This window comes from Erpetoichthys calabaricus, chromosome 2 (assembly GCF_900747795.2).
Source record: "Erpetoichthys calabaricus chromosome 2, fErpCal1.3, whole genome shotgun sequence".
Taxonomy (NCBI): domain Eukaryota; kingdom Metazoa; phylum Chordata; class Cladistia; order Polypteriformes; family Polypteridae; genus Erpetoichthys; species Erpetoichthys calabaricus.
The window spans coordinates 32463889-32485790 of record NC_041395.2 but is presented as its reverse complement, the minus strand read 5'-3'; positions in this window follow the sequence as shown (position 1 = coordinate 32485790).

Sequence of the window (21902 nt, the reverse complement as noted above, 5' to 3'; positions counted from 1 at the left end):
CTTAGCAAACTTAAGGGAATCATCATTCCACTGTTTCCTCTTAAATGAGGCCGGTGTTTGTCTAAATTGGAAGCTCAGATCGGGTCTGGTCTAACCTCAAGGGGCGGAGAGTCATCCCATTCCGGTGAGACGCGAACAGATGATGTAGTGGTCCGTGATGGTCCAGGAAGTTCCCCATCCTCCTCTTGGTCTCCCATATCTCTCTCCACTGGCTGAGTACACGGTGTGGAGACAACCTGAGACGGCAGATTCCCGTCTGTAACTAGGCCCAATTTCGGACTAGGAGAGATCAGTACTTCACCGCTTTTAATATCAAACCAGTCTCGCCCGAGAATCACAGCGAACGGTGGATTTGGGAGGACTGCTACAGAGATTCTTTTAAGTGATCCTCTGTGGCTGGTGAAACATCGGGCGGGTTTATAGCAGCAGATATCTCAGTGTACACAGGTAATACTGGTCTTTATTTTTAACCACTGTCGCGCTAGTACGTATCGGTGATCAACAATAGAAATGTTGCTGCGGAATCAAATAGAGCTTTTACTTTGAAACCATTTACTATTACCTCTCCCATATGAGCCATTAACAAGGGGTTTGAAAGTGCACACAATCCACCCCTCTCTCTCCATTTACATTCTGCCCGTTCTCTTCTGGGTTCTCTCCATCCTGCTGGCTACACCACTGTCACAATAATGACCATAAAATGTTGAGAAGGGTTGGGGCAGCCACCCGTATAATTGTTTCCGGCTGCAAAACTGATTCAAAATGCAAGACATGTTCATACAACTGAGTCCAAAACAGAACTCATTCTCTTGAGACAAGATGGCGGCTTTAAAGGCCAGTGAAGGAAGTGATGTCATCAATACCGGAACTGGAAGTGACGTCATTGGCTGCCCCAGAGTCGGGCGGGATTTCCCTAGAATGGTCTGCAAAAGAAAATTAGTGCACTTCGCCACCCCCTGGTCTGGCATGGAATCACATGTATTCAAGCCCTTTAGTTGTCTCCTAAACTCACAACGTGTGTGACAGGGCACTGTAACTAAAAGCTTGACCTCCCACTGTTATTTTATTAATCTTTGGAATTATAAGCAGACTGGCATCTTGAGATCTTGAAGTGTGTTCTGGTTTGGAAGTCATAAGTTCCAGACAAGTAAGTCAGACCTTAGCCATTTAAGACTTTATATGTTAAAAGGAGGATTTTGAAATCTGTCCTAAACTTAACCGGGAGCCAGTGTAAGGATTTAAGAACTGGAGTTATGTGTTCGTATTTTCTTGTTCTTGTAATAATTCTCGCAGCAACATTTTGGATTAACTGGAAACTGTATGAAGAACAGTTTGAACATCTAGTAAACACTGAATTGCAGTAGTCAGAAGTGCTATTCTCATTTAGCCATTTTGCTTGATAGAAGATGCCTTTGATTTACAACATTCTTATTCCTTTTCATTATTTCCCTTTTTTCATCAACGGGGTTTATCACAGTGATATCCCAACTCTTTGTTCTACCTAATTTTTGTTCTTGTTACTTAGGTCTTTAGTCTCCCCACTTATGATGTCTGCTAGTTTTGTTAGTTTTGCATTTTATTCACTTCTACTGGTCCATTTCTCACACAAATACTTCATCAGTACACACAGTCCTTTCCCCGTGGGTCCAGGCATTGCTGGCCTATACAGTTTCCATCCCAGCTGAAATATTCCACTGACACAAGTAATCAGATTGTTTGCTCAGTACTTTGTTGAAGCCCCGCTGGCAGTGATGATGGCCTGAAGTCTTTTTGGGGATAATGTGACAAGCTTTGCACAACTGGATTTAGGGATTTTCTGCCATTCTTCTCTGCAGATCCTCTCAAGCTCTTTCACGTTGGATGGATGGCTGTTTTCAGGTCTCCCTAGCGATGTTGGATTGAGTTCAAGTCCAGGCTCTGGTTAGGTCACTCAAGAAGGTTCCCAGGCCACTCCTGTGTTGTCTTTGCTTTGTGCTTGGGGTCATTGTCTTGTTGGAAGGTGAACATTCGGCCCAGTGTGAAGTTCAGACCAATCAGCAGCAGGTTTTCATTAAGGATATCTCTGTACTTTGCTCAAGTCAGCTTTCCTTCAACCCTGTGTAGTCTCCTAGCCCTTGCTATTGATAAACAGCCCCACAGCCTGATGCTGGCACCACTATGCTTCACTTTTGAAATGGCATTGCACAGATCATAAGCAGAGCCTGGTGTCCTCCAGACAAGCTAATCTTGGTTTCAGCAGACTGGAGAATGTTGTTTCTAGTCTTCCAATCCCTGCTGCTGAAAAACAATGTTGTTTTACTGGTGTTATTGAGCAGGTGATGAGTGGTGCCCAGTTTCCTTCAGATATGATGCTAAACGTGGCTTTATCAGACCAGAGAATTTTATTTCTCACAGTCTGCGTCTTCTTTTGGTGAATTTTTACAAACTGCAAGCAGATTTCCATGTGCATTTTAGCTTGGAGTCTTTCTGTCATAAAAGCCCAGACTGATGGCATGTTCCAGTGATGTTTGTTCTTCTGGAAGTTTCTCCCATCTGCACACAGGTTCTCTACAGCTCACCATTGGATTCTTGGTCACCTCTTGAACTAAGGCCCTGATTGCTCATTTTGACCAGGTAGCCAGCACTATTATGAATTGTGGTCATTCCAAACTTCTTCCATTTAAGAATTATGGAGGCCGCTTTGTTCTTGGGAGCCTTCGGTGCTGGGGTATCTTTTTGCAGCCTTTTTCAGATCTTTGCCTCCCCACAATCCAGTTTCTAAGCCTCTGCAGGTAATTCCTTTGACCTCATGACTTGGTTTCTGCTCTGATAGACATTGTCAGCTGTGGAACCTTCCATAAACACGTGTGTCTTTCCTAATTATATCTAATCAATTGAATTGACTACAGATGGACTATTAACAAGGTTGTGGAAACATCTCAATAATGATCAATTCAATGGGATTCTCCTGAGCCAAGTGTCGTAGCAAACAGTTCTAAAACTCTGCTACTGCTTTGTCATTCTGGTGATTGGGTGTTGTTTAATATGGCAAAAATGAATTTAAACAATTTTAGCACAAGGCTACAACATAACAAAATGTGATAAAAGTGAAGAGGTCTGAATACTTCCTGAGTTCACCGTAAAATCTGTATTTATACATTCATCTGAAACTGCACAGAAAAAGAGCAGCCTTAAAAATGTAATTTCTCAAACTGTTCTCTGAGGCGTCTTTTTGCCTCTGGCTTCTCCTAATTGGCTGCACTAGTATTATTGGATGGCGCTGGCTTTAAGCCTCACGATCAGTAAGCTCTGCATTTCTGTGCTCGGTCACTCATCTCCCAGGCACTCCTATTGTAAGAAAAGTCTTTCATCCACCACACTTTCTTGCTGGCTTATTTTGTGCTTGCCGAGTTGAAAAATAGAGTTGGATAGCCTGCCAGAGACGATATCCTCACCCAGCACAAAAAAATTAGCCTTTTGTGGGAAAAAGCACAAAAAATGTACAAAAACATTGCATTTTATTCTGCGTTAAGTATTTTACAGTACAGCTAGCACTAAGATGTTTCAGTAGTTACAAAAATGAAGTACTTTGAGAGAGCTGGAATTAAGTGGCAGTAATGAAGATTCGATGTTTTTTTTGTGATGCATGTTTTTTTGCGATTGTAATACGCTTCAACTCATGCATGTTTCGCATGCTTATTACATGCTGGTTTTTGGTAAAATTACTCTGGATTCACAAAAACATGAGCATGGCCCATGAACTTTGTAAATCTTTCTGTAGTTCAGTCAAAATTAGCAGGAAATATCTACAGCTTTTTCTACGGTTAACCCAACACATATGGCAGTGCTGTGGAACATTCCACCGCCTGGTAACATACACACCTGGTCCTAAAAATAGTGTCAAGACGTGGGGTGAATTTTATCAACGGCCAACTATAGAAAAGTAATCGGTAACCAACATTCACAGGTGGAGACTAAACAGATGATTACACCCCTCTAGTGGTTGGGCTTCACAAATTGTGGATTCGGAGATCAGATAAGCAGAACTCATTGACATGCCTCGTCTTCCAGACCAGCAAGAGCATTCACTATGGCATTGCTTCAATGTGCTAAGGAGCTCATCACCAGTGGTCAGGGACCAGAAATATAAGTTTTGAGCTCTTGCTAACCAAGGAAACTATCAACAACATTACAGATACCTTAGGACAGTGGTTCTTTCAGCTATTGGTATCTCTGGTGCTGCTCTTTCTTGGTTGACTTCATACCTCAGTGATCGTCAGGATTATGTCTTCTTTAGGGAACACAAATCTGCCACTACTTCACTTACACAAGGTATCCCTCAAGGGTCAGTTCTACTGTATATCTAGTCCTCTTTAACATCTATATGCTCCCATTAGGTAAGATTATTAGTTGGTATGGTCTACGCTTCCACTGCTCTGCCGATGACAGACAATTTTATATACGTGTTGATGCAACTGCAGCATCTTCTCCAGTTGCCCTGATTGCATTCGGGAAATCAATCATTGGATGACAGCTAATTTTTTACGACTTAATCCTGATAAAACAGAAATCTTACTAGTTGGTACCAAATCTGTCCTCTCTACCCTTCATGGGCTATCAATGGGATCCTGGTTGAACTCTCTGCATCAGTCTGTAATTTGGGTGTCATCTTTGATCAGCTCCTTACTTTCCAATCACACATTAGCTCGATAGTACAGACAGCATTGTTTCATTTCCGAAACATTGCTTACCTGCATTCTTTCCTCAGTGTGAAGGATACTGTAACACCGATTCATGCTTTCATCACTACCTGTTTGGACTATTGCAATGCACTGTTTTATGGCCGCCTGACTAAATATACCAATAGATTAAACTACATGCAGAATTCCTGCCTGTGTTGGCTGGGATTGGCTCCAGCTGACCCCTGTGACCCTCTGTTAGGATATAGCGGGTTGGATAATGACTGACTAACGTGCAGAATTCTGCTGCTCGCCTACTTACACACTCTAAAAAAATCTGCTCACATTACTCCTGTCCTTTATGATTTACATTGCTTACCAGTCTTTTCAAGAATCAAATGTAAAATTATTCTCATCACCTTTAAAGCCCTTCATGGTTTAGCCCCTCATTATCTGTCTGAGCTGCTGCTTCCTTACACTCCTGCGCATGCATTAAGATCATCGGACGCTAACTTACTCACTATACTTAAATACAGGTTAGTAACTATGGGTGGCAGAGCTTTCAGTGTGATGGCTCCTAAAATTTGGAATGCTCTTCCTCTCAGCCTTCACGAAGAAAAATCCATTATTCATTTCAAACTCCTATTAAAAACACATCTCTTCAATGAGTATTATTAATTTTCTTGTATGTAATTACTATTGTCTTGTTAATGTGTTTATTGAATTGTAAAGTGTCCTTGAGTGCATGTAAGGCGCTACATAAATAAAACATTATTATTATTATTATTATACTTGAAACATTTTTTTTCTTGACCCAACTTTGTCTTTTTTGTGTCTTTGGGACCCACAATTGCTGTGAAGCATCACAGAGCAAATTACTGGGACGTGGAGTTGAAGCAAAAACCTTCACAACCTTTAGGACCACCTGGATGAGCTATTGGGACAGCATAGCTACTAGCTAAACAAACAGGCTTGATGGACTTGAATGGTCTCCTCTCATTTGTCAAATTTCTTCTGTTCTTTAGTTCAATGAGCACCACTGACAGCCAGTAGTCTGTAGTAATCACATCACAACAGTAAACTCTGGAAGAGATGATAGTTTTTCCAAAATAGCATCTCCACTACTTTGGGTCTGTGTCCCCAGGTCAGGTAATTCATTGACTCCCTTGCAATACGAGACTCTAGAATTACCACATTTTATGTGTGCGAGGGGCTTGACTAGTACTATAAATTCAAAGCATAAAACACCATTCTAAAACTCACTTAATCCAATTCAAGGGCTACCCCGTCAGACAGGCCGCACCACTAGTTACTTCTGAGACAGTTGTTAAATGCACTTACATCTTTAGGATGAGGACACGCTGGGGACTTTGGTAAGAAACAGCAGTACCCCTGTGTGAGCCACCAAGCTGCTAACTTGGCCTGAACCTGAAGCTGCATAGGAGAAGAATAAAAGTCATGGGAGAAACAGAAAGGACTCGAATAAATTGGAATTACTTACCGAAGTGAGCATGAGAGGTGCAGATAGACAGCAGGTTGCAGGCGCACATGGGCATGTGAGCGAGGGCACTGAAGTACAGGTGGAGGCACAGGGCTCTGGACAGTGTAGATGTGGCAGAAGCGATGTCATGTCACGTTCCCCAACAGGAGGATCGGGAAGAGGTCATGCTATAAGGACGAGAGAGGTACCTAAGAGGGATAGCTGGGGTAATACATGCATCAGGAGTAAAGGGGAGCAAGAGGATGACAGCCAAAACGCCACGTCACTGCAGCAGGTGGAGATGGGTGAGCCAGTAGTATGTTTTTCTTATTAGTTTTTTTGTGAGAGTCCTTATTTTACTTGATTTAACAATATGCAGGAAGAAGAAAGGATTTTTTTTCTTTATTGTAAAGAACATATCTTTGCCTTGCCTTATTTCTTTGAAATATTTATTTTTGTGTGTCATTGGGGATCTTTGGGTACCGCTGGTTTGATTTTGTGTTGCTCACGGAGTCCCGAATGAGGTACATTACCTGCATTGTGAGAGAGCACCAATTATGGCACTACAGCCATGCGGTGTCATTCCTTGAGGGTGATTTGGCTCACAGGATCATCACCCGAGCGATTGGACCAGGCCAGGGGGACGCCCACATAACACTTGGCTGCAGCAGATAGATGGTCATATCCATGGGGTGGGACTGGACCATGTGTCTGCCTTGGGGGATTGCCAGCCGGGATTCTCAGCTGTTTTGTCGTGTGGTGGGTGCAGAAACACGCTGTACCAGTGCCTGCTCCCCAACCTAACCTGACCTGACCGTCATTGGGGACTGTGTTATATTTATTGATGACACAACACTGCTGGGCGGCATTGTGGCGCAGTGGTAGAGTTGCTGCCTCGCAGTTAGGAGACCCAGGTTCACTTCCCGGGTCCTCCCAGCGTGGAGTTTGCATGTTCTCCCGGTGTCTGTATGGGTTTCCTCCGGGTGTTCCAGTTTCCTCCCATGGTCCAAAGACATGCAGGTTAGGTGCATTGGTGATCCTAAATTGTCCCTAGTGTGTGCTTGGTGTGTGGGTGTGCCATGTGGTGGGCTGGCGCCCTGCCCGGGGTTTGTTTCCTGCCTTGCACCCTGTGTTGGCTGAGATTGGCTCCAGCAGATCCCCGTGACCCTGTTAGGATATAGTGGGTTGGATAATGGATGGACAATACTGCTGTTATTTTTTTAATATTCTTTATTATTTTCACTGTAAATAAATGCCTCCATTTTTTCTTTTGGTCTCTGTCTTCATCACTGGTCCCTGGTCATGAAATAGTAGCTTCTCTGGGTCCGAGGTCATGGTACTGTCACACTGGCAACGGGCATTACACCCTGGCAGCACTAGGCCCAAGCCAGGCAAAAGCCCTGGACAGAATGCCAGTCCATTGCAGGGAATTGGCAAACAACCTGACCTGTGCACCTTTGGGGATGTGAGAGGAAAAGCTGTGCAGACACAGGGAGAACATGGAGACAATACCTGGGTTTATGATGTGTCAGTGCTTCCACGAAAAAAAACAAGAATGTTTTAAAATATATAATTTATTTATGTGGTAAACTGGTCAACAAACACTGGATGAAATGTCGGAATGTATATTTTTAAAATTCAATAAACTGAATAAAAACTAGGAACCCAAGAAACTCCCTTAAATGTGTTTGTTTGGTTAAATATGCACCAAGCATAAAAATGGCTTTCTTTTAGGTCTCTTTGCACAATGCACCTTCTGGATTGGCCAAACCAGGCAACTGTAAGAAAGACTTTAACTCTTTTAGGGCGGATGTCGACTTTTGTCGACAGGAGGGGTTGAAGGCGAATGTCGACAAAAGTCGACATCCAGGGATAAAGGGCGACAATCAGCTGTTAATGGCGACAAATCTCACTGTCATGTAACAGGCATTCCCTCTGTGCTAGGAGGAATGCTAGACTCGTTGACTCGGCAAATAAACATTGCGTGTGCGTGAGTTGTGAAATGTAAACAAAGGCAAGATGGCACCGACATGTGAAAAGGCAGTGAAGCAAGTGCAGAAAAGAAAACACTTGGCAGACGTTGTTTTGCGCATTACCGCGGAGTCGGACTCTTGATTTTTCAGAATCGGACTTTATTGGCAGTGATCAGGAGATCGAGCAAGAGAGTTAGAAGCAGGCATCAGCTGATCAGACACCAGCCGATGCCGCGCCAGCGGATCTGCTGCCAGTTGAGTGCCTTCGCGCAGCCGATGCATCTACGGCAAGGTTCGCATGGGATAAATACACATACATTGAACCGTTGAGAGCCAATCTGGCTACCGGAGTTTACAAGACGGCATGGCTTGCTGTTGGACACGACAGATCACCAGCTGCTGTACTTCAGGCTGCTGTCTCCTGATGCTGCTTTTCAGCTACTGTCAGACGAGACAAACAGGTAGGCAGAGATTTTTTTTGAATCGCGGGCTGCGTTTGCATCGCATTCTCGTTTTTCAAAGTGGAAACCCACAACGAAAGACGAGATGAAGTGCGCTGTGGCATTACAAATAGAGATGGGACAGAACTGGTGATATAACTTCAGGGAGCATTGGTCCAAACGTGTTTTGTCCCCTGGTGGCTTAGGTACGTGCTGCTGCAAAGTTTTATTCACTTCTGTAATAAACAGAAGCAAATCCCATGGGGTGAGCCAGGCTATAATGCCATACATAAAGTTCATAAAGTTTCAGAAGATGAAAAGAGGTGACAATACGGTTTTCATGCAGGCAGAAAACTTGGTGGCAGTGGCATGGCACGATGGCAAATGGGTGACTTGTCTCTCTACAGTACACACTAACAATATATGTTAGAAAATGCAGCAACAGACAATTGAAAAATAGGCATCAAAACAACACATATTGTAAGGAGTGCAATGTGGCAATGACTGAAATTGGCTGCTTTGAGCGAGATCAGACTTTGCTGTGTAAAATGTATGTGATATGTATGTGAAATCATAGAGAATTCAGGCTCATACAACATGCAAGACAGTAACATTTGTCAAAAGTAAGTATTTTTTGTTGATTTGATATGTTAAACAATTGCTTTGTGTTCTTTTTTAAAAAATGTTAGTTTTTGGAAAAATATTCAGCCCTGGGAGAAAAGAAACAAAAAAAAAAATAGCCCTAAAAGAGTTAATTAAAAACTTTAAAGAAATTTACTCTCACACTGAGGAAAAGCAAAAGGCATTGGGCTGTGATAAGATTTGAAAGTGTAAAGAATCGGTCATTTCATTGCTCAAGTGCTCACCCTGGTGGTCACTCTGTGAAGTAAGCAGCACAAAAGAATCTGAAAGAAGTTTTCTGTCGTGTTGTATAAAGTACTTAACTTGAGTAAAACTGGAGACGACTTTCTTGAGAGTGACACAAGTAAAACTGCAAGTTGACCAGAAACAAACTACTTAAGCAGAAGTTTTAAAGTACCTCATATGGAGTGTACTTAAGTTTTAAAAGTGCAAATAAATTTAGGATTTCTCCATTTTATATATCATGTCAAAATACGCTCTTATAAACCTACAATAATTCAGACCACCTTTTTGTCTATGAATCATATTACAGCAAATAAAGTATCAGCCAAATAAATACAACCTGAGGAACGACAGTGTGTGGGAACATTTTAATGATTGTGTTTTAATTCAGTGGGCTAGGCACTAATAGGAGAGGTATGCAGAAGGAGCTAATCTGTTCCTGAAAACTCCTTTGTAAAGTGAAATTTCATTACCTGAATACAATGAATTTAAATGGCGAACATTTATAAGCATTTCCTTTCTCCAAAAATGACCTTGAATGTTGTTCATATAATACAGAACTACAAGAAAATGAACAGAATTAGTTTGATGATAACATTTGTCATCAAAACCGACCCTAGTAAGATATTGCTCTTGATTAATCAAATCCACTTAATTAAAGGACAAGTGCCTGTGTGTCTGTCTGTGTGTCCGTCTGGTTGCTATGTTTCTGTCATTCCACTACATTGTGCATCAGACATTAATAATAAAATGCATTACATTTGTCATTTCAATAGATGGTGCATCACAGACATTAACACTCCTTTTACAAATCCCATACCAAATGGCATATAAAAAGTCAAAAGCATTGCATGGTGCACTGCAAACATTAACGCTGAGGTCTACGTTGATTGTTTAGATTTCAAACCCTCTTAGATGGGTTGCACAGCTCGTGTTTAATAAAGTGCTTTACTCGGACTTGATCACTTCTACTTTCTTTTTCAAAAGGAATGGCCTTTTCATTTCTCTTTGCGCTTTTCCTACCAGTTCACATGCTGTTTTGGATATGAGAAGATATGTGAGCAACACGCCTGACAAGGTGAGTTAAGCATGGCATGTGAGCGCACAAGTCCTGTACACCTGTCTGCAGTCAGCGGATAAAACTCGCCCTGTTTGGCTGGCTGCCATGTCTGAACACAGCATCATTAGCGGAAGAAATAAATGACACTGGGATTGGTGTGACCAACATCCAACCCCACCCAGTTTTGCAAAATGTGGCATGGTGGACTTGGAACGACCGCAGAGATGATCAGGTGTTAGCACCAGTGGTATACATTTCAATATGACCTCCAGGCTACGAAAAGTGACACAGCAGTGCTAGAGAAAGTCCAGAGAAGAGCGACTAGGCTGACTTCAAGGCCACAGGGAATGAATTACGAAGAAGATTAAAAGAGCTGATCCTTTTCCGTTTAAGCAGAATAAGATTAAGAGGAGACATGAGTGAAGTGTTTAAAAATATGAAGGTAATTAGTCCAGTGGATCGAGATTGTTACTTTATAATGAGCTCAACAACATTATGGGGACTTGAAAGGGTAAATTCTGGGCAAAGTGTAAAGTTTTCCTTTACACAGAGAACCATAGACACGTAAATGAACAGGTAAGTGTGGTAGACAGGAGGACTTTAAGTCGAGTTTTGAAAGTCCCTAATGTTATTTTGGAAGAAATAAGTTGATAGGACTGGCAAGCTTTGTTGGGCTGAATGGCCCGTCCTTGTCTAGATTGTACGAATGTTCTGTTGCCTCAGATTCTTCATATACTTCACTAAAGTGTTGGAAAGCTGTACAGTATTTTAGATAACTGGCTGAGTAAAGCATTGTGTTTATTTACATAGCCCTTTTATTTTCTGGTTTAATATTGAAGTAATTAATTGTCTAGGGGGCACGGTGGCACAGAGGTAGTGCTGCTGCCTTGCAGTAAGGGGACCAGGATTCATGTTCTGAGTCGTCCTGGCATGGCATTTGCATGTGCTCCCTGTGTCCTCATGAATTTCTTCTGGGTGCTCCAGTTTTTTTCCCCACAGTCCAAAGACATGCAGGTTAGGTGGATTGGTGATGCTAAACTTGCCCTAATATGTATGTGTGTGTGTGTGCGCGTTAACCCTGCAATGGACTTGGCACCCTGTCCCGAGTTTGTTCTTGCCTTGCACCCTATGCTGGCTGGGACAGGGTCTGATACCTCTACCAAACCTATTCAGGACTGAGAGAGAAAGAGCGGTCAGGAGCATGTACTGACACAGTGCATTGCTGCATCCACCACATGATGAACCACCTCAGGATCCCAAATAAAATGAGTGACACCTCATACACCACACTACTTCGAATGGAATGGTACAATGTGAAGTTTTCTACAGTGGCTGGAGTGCCAATCCTGCCACCAGCCCCCAAATGTTCCCTTGCAAGTTGAAGGACCTGTATGCAGGGCTAAATGCAGATTAATGTCATACCCAACATGAAGCAATTACAGGTTAAGGGCCTTGCTCAAGGGTCCAACAGCGTGGAAGCACTTTTGGCATTTAGAGGCTTTGAACTGGCAACCTTCTGATTGTCGGCACAGATCCCTAGCCTCAGAGCCACCACTCTGCCACTAAGTGGGTTAGAAAATGATGGACTGAATTGTCTAGCAGAATATATCTGATTAAAATACAGGATGATTCAAAAAGATTCATCCAATTTCAAAATGATTTATTTCACTTGTAAAACAGTACAGAACAATGCAGTAAATTGTAAATGGTTTAGTTTTGCGCAAAACGTAAATTTTTGCTTGGGGTCACCATTTTTTCTACCGATGACAGTCAGAAACTGTATGACGCCCCTCTTTCAATTCAATGATTGCTTCCTAGGCGCCTCAAGGTTGTATAAATATGGCACTTTGAAATCGGAGGAATCTTTTTGAATTACCCTGTACATTCAATTAAATTAGAAATACCCCCAAAATATTCAATTACAGTAAAGAAGGATTTCTACTTTGTTACTATACAACACTGGCTTTCAACATTTTTAAAGTGAAAAGCTTGCATTGATAAATTCCAAAGAACATCATCACTTACTGTATCAGATTTATCATCATATTTCGGTGAATAATCACATCGAAATCAAGTAGGTAAAGACAAATCATATTACCAGCACCCATCAACCTTCTGCTCAGGACATTCGCTGCCTCATCGTTTACAGAAGTATCTCCACCCACATAAAAACAGCCAACATCTTGAATGACGAAACCATTTGCACACACTGGAGATGCGCACCGGTGGAAAAATCCTTGGAGGAATGGAAATGCAGCGAGCCACAAAATTTACTATAATCTGGGAACCGTAGCGACTAGTAAGTTATTGTCTTTTGCACATGTATGCAGCATTCAAACTGCACAAAAGTCAATTTAGAAGCATGCAGATTCAGTAAACCACACAAGTGCTATGGTAAGCAAGTTCTTCTATGTCCACTACGCTGGAGTATGGTTTACCTCCATGAGGGATGACCAATCAGGGAATGAGACATTGTAGTGAGCAAGATCCAATCAGGGAAGGAGGAGGATGAGGAGGAGGTTGTGAGCATGCACTTTTACAGAGTGTTGCTGCTCCCACCACACAACAAACCACCTGCATTGAGACCCGAGTGCAGCCATGCAAGGGTAATACCTCAGCACCAGGGCGACGGCATTATAGCCCCCAGGAAAAGCAGTGCACTGGGGTCCCTACCTACACAACCACTCAGCAAGTCACAACATACAAGATTAGCATGGGGCCCGTATGTGCCCATGCGTTAAGACACACTGGCTGGAATGCCAATCCTGCCACCAACTCCCAAGGGCTACGTAAAAATTACCAACAAATCAGATCACGACTAAAGTCTGCATTTTTATACATTTAATTTCCACCTGTCCCCGTTACAGCTGGTGGTTTCAGAAGTACGGCCGTGGCGAGCGTTTTCAAATGTCTCAGTGTTGAGGTTCAAGGTCTTATTTTATGTTCCATTTGTTCTTTGTTATATCATTTATTCATGTTAATGTTGCTTTTCTTAATGGTCTGCTGTATTTTGTTTGTTTCTGTGTTATGGTCCACGTGTTTTCTTAGTTGTTCCCCAAAAGGAGGGCCACCTGCCAAACACCGCCAGGAACTGCCCTTGTGATATCCTATGTAGTGGGAAAGTGGCCCCAGCCTACACTCTGGACATCTGAAAGTTCATAAGCTGAACGGGATCAGCGGAGAGAAGAAACACCGTCTAAAACTGAAGAGTGAAAGGCACACAAGGGTGCTGTACAACAAAAGCAAGGCAGTGTCAGGCAGGCATTTGTTTCACAGTCCTTCAGTGCTGACACTCCATCAAAAGCAAATAGTAAGAAAAAGAAAACCAGGGAAAAAATGTGTGTATTTACAGTAAGTACTACGCACTCTTACAGTCCTTTATACAAACTCAAATAGATAAAGTCAGTCTTCCTTCTTTCAACGTGGCTCGGGAAGCTCTTCAAAAGGAAAGAATACGAAAAAATATTTGCAAGAAAAAGCAAGCATGTATATATACAAAAAGGGCACCAATTCGAGAAGAAAAAATGATGCCAAAACCAAATATGACTATATACCTCCACCAAAACTATAACTCGGAAATAAATATGTAAAAACATATTTACAAAGATGTCAAGAATCAAAAACAACTGCTACCTCAATAGCCCACATCAAGCATGGGAACACAGATGTTCCTGTAGCAGCTCACTTTAACAGCCATGGACACTGTGAGAAGGACTTTAAAGTCACAGTGCTTATGGGTAACTTCAGAACACAGCAAGACAGAAAAGGATGGGAAGTCAAACTCATGCTAAAATTGAACACATTAAAACACGGTTTGAATAGAGACAAGAGTTTTATGGTCAGATATGAGGATTGTTTGCATCTCTTGGACTAACACAGACAGCCTGTCTACAGACCCACATTGTATTGAAAAACTCATCATAAACTTCAAAAGACTTTGTTGGACAGTTATCTTATCCAAAGATCTTGACCACACATTGTACTCCTTTGCTAAATGAATCTTAGCCTGGAGAAATCTATTCATTTTTTATACTAAAATGTCCCCCTTAAAGGTTTTACAATGCTGTATCTATCCTATTGTCTATTGTACATCTTGCCTATTGTACATCTTGCCTGAAGAAGGATCCTGAGTTGCCTCAAAAGCATTGCATATTGTAATCTTTTTAGTTAGCAAATAAAAGGTGTCATTTTGCTTGACTTTTCACTACATTCATAATGACTAACATTGTAAAACACCCTAGTACTACTGAATTGACTGTAACAGACTTTTGATCTGCTTAAAACTACTCAATTTGCCAGGTATTATTGGTGAAAAAGCATACAGTACACATATTGAGTTTGTTAGCACCGTGGCAGAGGCCAGTTAGATTTTATACTATGAACAGCCTGATCTTTTTAGTAGCATTTACAAAGTGTGTGAAAAGGACCTACTGCTGTTTTCATGTCTTTCTGTCTGTTCAAATTAAAACAACGTGGTTTTCAGTAGCCATATTTTTTTTTTAATCTGACATGCTTATTCTTCAAGGTAATTTGTCCAAAAAGTCAACTTTTTGAGATAGCCCAAAAACAGGTTTTGAAATTTCAAAATAATGATGAAAATTCAGACTGGTCTAATTTTAAACCAAAGTAACATTCTGTGTGACTTCAATTACATTAGTTCAAATATTCATTTAATGATTTTTACTCACAAAACATCTGTTTCCTCACAGCTAAACACATGCAGAGCTGTACACACCGAAATGGCTAATGCTTGATATGCTGCCTGTAGAAGTGGCACTTGAGCTGTGCAGCAACCTGTAAGAAACTCAACCATGGGAGTTCCTTGAAATCATAGCCGACGAGTGAGATGACCACCTGTAACCATAAAAGTAAAAATGCAAACATTTTATGTAGAATTCAAAGACAGAGGAAACAAGCTTCCTAGCCATGGCTTGGTGATACTTATACATACAGTGAATAAATGCGTACACAGGAATCCAAGTAAGTATAAAAACAACCGCACAGCTGCATCGTCTGTAGATCATAATGATTTAGTACTTCTCTGGCACTATACATTTATTGGCAAAGCACCGCAATGACCTGCTGTCCTTCAAAGATGGATGCAACCAACAAAGTTAGCTCGAGACTTCAGATTTTTAAATCTCCACTGTGTGCTTGAAAAATTGTACTACAATTAGATAGACAGATACAGAAAGAGAGAGATAGAACTATATTTAACCCCAGGGGGAAATTTGGATTTTTACAGAAGCTCTTTAAATAAAAAAATACATAAATAGGTAGATAAGTAAATAAATATGCACACACACTTTGGTATGAACACACACTAGAATGATTATAAAGCAAGATAATTAAAAAGAAAGAAAAGTTCTGTCTTGGTTGTCACAGTCACAGTGAGGTGCTCATTATGCAGTGTATTGCTGTCGGTATAAAGGAGCTCAGGTAGGGCTTTTGATAGCTGTTAGTACTCACTGTCAGTGTGTCGGCGAGAGGATGTGTAGCATTCTTCATAATGGCATTCTATTAAAAAAAATAGGGAAATTCAAATTCTTTAAGGCACTCATTTAAAATATTAAAACAGATTGCAGCACACTTATAGTGCTAGCCTACAGACCAGCTGGGCCACATTCATGACTGAATATGGCAATCTTTTATCTGATTTGGCTATAAATGATGATCGTGTAGTGTTGATGGGGATTTTAATGGACACACTGATTTGAAAACTGACAATTTTAGCAAATCTTTTACTTATTTGCTAAATTCAGAAGAATTTTGTCAGGTTGTCAAAAGTCCAACTCCTAATCATAACCACACTTTAGATTTAATTAGATAGATAGATAGATACTTTATTAATCCCAGGGGGAAATTCACATATTCCAGCAGCAAAAAATATTAAATTAAAGAGTAATAAAAAAATAAAAAAAATGCAGGTAAAAAAAAAAACAGACAATAACTTGAATAATGTTCAACGTTTACCCCCTCTGGTGGAATTGAAGAGTCGCATAGTTTGGGGGAGGAATGATCTTCTCAGTCTGTCAGTGGAGCAGGACAGTGACAGCAGTCTGTCGCTGAAACTGCTCCTCTGTCTGGAGATGACACTGTTTAATGGATGTAGTGGATTCTCCATAATTGATAGGAGCCTGCTGAGCGCCCTTCGCTCTGCCACAGATGTTAAACTGTCCAGCTCTATGCCAACAATAGAGCCTGCCTTCCTCACCAGTTTGTCCAGGCGTGAGGCATCCTTCTTCTTAATGCTGCCTCCCCAGCACACCACTGCGTAGATAAGGGCACTCGCCACAACCATCTGATAGAACATCTGCAGCATCTTACTGCAGATGTTGAAGGATGCCAGTCTTCTAAGGAAGTACAGGTGGCTCTGTCCTTTCTTGCATAGAGAATCAGTATTGGCAGTCCAGTCTAATTTATCGTCCAGCTGCACTCCTAGGTATTTATAGGTCTGCACCCTCTGCACACAGTCACCTCTGATGATCACGGGGTCCATGAGGGGCCTGGGTCTCCTAAAATCCACCACCAGTTCCTTGGTTTTGCTGGTGTTCAGGTGTAGGTGGTTTAAGTCGCACCATTTAACAAAGTCCTTGATGAGGTTTCTATACTCCTCCTCCTGCCCACTCCTGATGCAGCCCACGATAGCAGTGTCGTCAGCAAACTTTTGCACGTGGCAGGACTCCGAGTTATATTGGAAGTCCGATGTATATAGGCTGAATAGGACCGGAGAAAGTACAGTCCCCTGCGGCGCTCCTGTGTTGCTGACCACAATGTCAGATCTGCAATTCCCGAGACGCACATACTGAGGTCTGTTTGTAAGATAGTCCACGATCCATGCCACCAGGTATGAATCTACTCCCATCTCTGTCAGCTTGTCCCTAAGGAGCAGAGGTTGGATGGTGTTGAAGGCGCTAGAGAAGTCTAGAAACATAATTCTTACAGCGCCACTGCCTTTGTCCAAGTGGGAGAGGGATCGATGTAGCATATAGATGATGGCATCTTCCGCTCCCACTTTCTCCTGGTATGCGAACTGCAGAGGGTCGAGGGCGTGTTGGACCTGTGGCCTCAGGTGGTGAAGCAGCAGCCGCTCCATGGTCTTCATCACATGTGATGTTAGAGCGACAGGCTGGAAGTCATTCAGCTCACCAGGACGTGATACCTTTGGGACTGGGGTGATGCAAGATGTTTTCCAAAGCCTCGGGACTTTACCCTGTTCCAGGCTCAGGTTGAAGATGCGCTGTACAGGACCCCCTAGCTCTGATGCACAGACCTTCAGCAGTCGTGGCGATACTCCATTTGGACCTGCTGCTTTGCTGGCACGAAGTTTCCTCAGCTCTCTGCTCACTTGCGCTGCTGTAATTGTGGGTGGGGATGTCTCTCCTATGTTGGTATCAGCAGAAGGATGTGTAGAGAGTGCAGTACTCCGAGGTGAGAGTGGGTTAGGGTGGTCAAACCTGTTAAAGAAGATGTTCATTTGGTTTGCTCTCTTCACGTCTCTCTCGATGGTGGCACCCCGCTTCGAGCTGCAGCCAGTGATGATCTTCATCCCATCCCACACTTCCTTCATGCTGTTGTTCTGCAACTTCTGCTCCAGCTTTCTCCTGTACTGCTCCTTCGCCGCCCTGAGCTGGACTCGGAGTTCCTTCTGCACGCGCTTGAGTTCATGCTGATCACCGTCTTTAAAGGCCCTTTTCTTCTGGTTCAAAAGGCTCTTGATGTCACTTGTAATCCATGGCTTGTTGTTAGCATAGCAACGTACAGTTCTTACTGGAACTAAAGTGTCCATACAGAAGTTGATGTAGTCAGTAGTGCAGTCAACAACCTCCTCAATGTTCTCACTATGTGATCCCTGCAGGATATCCCAGTCTGTAGTTCCAAAACATTGTCTCAGAGCATTCTCAGCCTCCGGGGTCCACTTCCTGAATGATCGTTTGGTTACAGGTAGGACTCTCACTTTTGGTTTGTAGTGAGGCTGAAGCAGAACCAAGTTATGATCTCCTTTCCCAAGCGCAGGCAGCGGGGTGGCGCTGTATGCGTCTTTAACGTTTGCATACAGTAAATCAATAGTCTTATTTCCCCGGGTGTTGCAGTCCACATACTGGGAGAATGCAGGTAATGTTTTGTCCAGCGTCACATGGTTAAAGTCTCCAGCGATTAGCACAAGTGCCTCGGGGTGCTGCGTTTGTAACTTAGCAACAGCAGAATGGATGATGTCACTCGCTATCTCCACGTCCGCCCGAGGAGGAATATACACGATGACAACAATGACTTGTCCAAACTCTCTGGGCAAGTAATAGGGACGCAGACTTATGGCCAACAGTTCGATGTCCCTGCAGCAAGTGGAGATTTTGACTTTAACATGTCCAGAGTTACACCACCGTGTATTAACATAGAGAGCGAGTCCTCCTCCTTTGTGCTTCCCACAGGTACTTGCGTCTCTGTCCGCTCTAACTGTGCTAAACCCGGGTAGCTCCACATTAGCATCTGGGATGGTGTTAGTTAGCCACGTTTCGCAGAAACACAACAAACTGCATTCTCTGTAGGTTCTGACATTTTTCACCAGCGCAGCCAGTTCGTCGATCTTATTTGAGATTGAGTTCACATTCCCCAGAATAACAGAAGGCACCGAAGGTTTAAAACGCCACTTTCTCGCAAGTTGCTTCGTTTTTAGCTTAGTGCCGTCTCTGCTGCCACGATACCGCCTTCTTACCTCGTCAGGTAAATAGGGAACCACACCGGCACTGGCATTTGATCTTAGCGCTCGAAGTTGAGTACTTGAATAGGCGAGTCTCGGCGTATAAAAATCCATGCTCATGTTGTAAAAGTAAGTGTGTCCAGGGAACGAATCCACATAAAATAAAGTGGTAGGAGTGATCAATAAATAAAAATAGAAAAATAAAAGTAGAAAAATACACATACATCTATAGTCCTACACGGAGCTGCTGAAAAGGCTGCCACTCTCGGCGGCGCCGGATGTCAAATAGCATGCTATTTAAAGCACACATTGCAAAATTGTCCAAAACATGTTTCTTGCATCTTAAAAATGTTGGGAAACTAATAAGTTTTATAACTATGTGGGATACTGAGAAATTAATGCATTTATTTCTAGTAGGCTTGACTACAGCACTGTAGTATTCACTGGCTGCTCAAATTGTTCTTTATAAAGGTTTTAGTTCATTCACAATACTGCTGCAAGAACAATTACAAGAACAAGAAAACACAATCCTCATACTGGGCCCTGGTTACATTGGCTAAATTTCAAAATCCTGATTTTATCATATAAAGCCTAAAATGGGCCAGGCCCAGCCCACTTATCTGAATGCATCGTCTCAAATATATATATATATTATATAGTCATATGAAAAAGTTTGGGAACCCCTCTCAGCCTGCATAATTTAGTTTCAACAAAAAAGATAACAGTGGTATGTCTTTCATTTCCTAGGAACATCTGAGTGAAGCAGTATTTAGTTATATAAAATTAAATCAAATGTGAAAAACTGGCTGTGCAAAAATTTGGGTCCCCTTGTAATTTTGCTGATTTGAATGCATGTAACTGCTCAATACTAATGACTTGCAACACCAAATTGGTTGGATTAGCTCGTTAAGCCTTGAACTTCATAGACAGATGTGTCCAATCATGAGAAAAGGTATTTAAGGTGGTCAATTGCAAGTTGTGCTTCCCTTTGACTCTCCTCTGAAGAGTGGCAGCATGGGATCCTCAAAGCAACTCTCAAAAGATTGGAGCACAAAGATTGTTCAGTTTCATGGTTTAGGGGAAGACTACAAAAAGCTATCTCAGAGGTTTAAACTATGAGTTTCAACTGTAAGGAATGTAATCAGGAAATGGAAGGCCACAGGCACAGTTGCTGTTAAACCCAGAAGGTCTGGCAGACAAAGAAAAATACAGGAGCGGCATATGCGCAGGATTGTGAGAATGGTTACAGACAACCCTCAGATCTTGTCCAAAGACCAGCAAGAATATCTTGCTGCCGATGGTGTATCTGTACATTGTTGTACAATTCAGCTCAATTTGCACAAAGAACATCTGAATAGCAGGGTGATGAGAAAGAAGCCCTTTCTGCACTCACGCCACAAACAGTCGCTTGTTGTATGCAAATGCTCATTTAGACAAGCCAGATTCATTTTGGAACAAAGTGCTTTGGACTGATGAGACAAAAATTGAGTATATTTGGTAATAACAAAAAGCGTTTTGCATAGCGGAAGAAGAACGCCGCATTCCAAGAAAAACACCTGCTACCTACAGTCAAATTTGGTGGAGGTTCCAGCATGCTGTGGGGCTAGTTCATGGACTGGGATCCCTGTTAAAGTCGAGGGTTGGATGAATTCAACCCAATATCAACAAATTCTTCAGGATAATGTTCAAGCATCACTCACAAAGTTGAAGTTACGCAGGGGTTGGATATTCCAACAAGACAATGACCCAAAACACAGTTCGAAATCTACAAAAGCATTCATGCAGAGGGAGAAGTACAATGTTCTGGAATGGCCGTCACAGTCCCCTGACTTGAATATCATCGAAAATCTGAGATGATTTGAAGAAGGCTATCCATGCTCGGCAGCCATCAAATTGAACTGGAGAGATTTTGTATGGAAGAATGGTCAAAAATACCTCCATCCAGAATCCAGACACTCATCAAAGGCTATAGGAGGCATCTAGAGGCTGTTATATTTGTAAAACGGATGCTCAATAAAGTATTGATGTAATATCTCTGTTGGGGTGCCCAAATTTATGCACCTGTCTAATTTTGTTATGATGCATATTTTCTGTTAATCCAATAAACTTAATGTCACTGCTGAAATACTATTGTTTCCATAAGGCATGTCATATATTAAAGGAAGCTGCTACTTTGAAAGCTCAGCCAATGATAAACAAAAATCCAAAGAATTAAGAGGAGTTCCCACACTTTTGCATATGACTGTATATAAAATCCACGTCTGTCTGTATGTCTGTCCACTTTTCACAAGAGAACTACTTATTTAGATTCACTTTTTTTCTATAATATGCTTGACCAAGGCAGTTGATTTTGTGATTTCTCTCATCGCGCCAAGTATCATAGTTCAATTGCGGAAGTGATTTACTTGAGCAAATACGAGAGAGATGCAGCGGCTGAGAGGAGAGGGTGTGGGCCCTCCACACTAGCCTCGGGGAGTATACCTTACCTTTGCTTAGCTAGCAAACGAGAGAACTAATTAATGGATTTAATTCCGTTTTTTTTTTTTCAGTCTCTGCCTTTAAACCCTAGCTGAAGACTCCCTACTTCAGTTTAGCATACCCTGACTAGAACTGCTGATTAACTGTGCATTCTGTTGTTAGTCATTAAGACAAAAACATAAATAATATTAGATATTATCTATTTTGTTACCAACACTCACTTCTTGGTACTCACATATGGCATTTGAGGC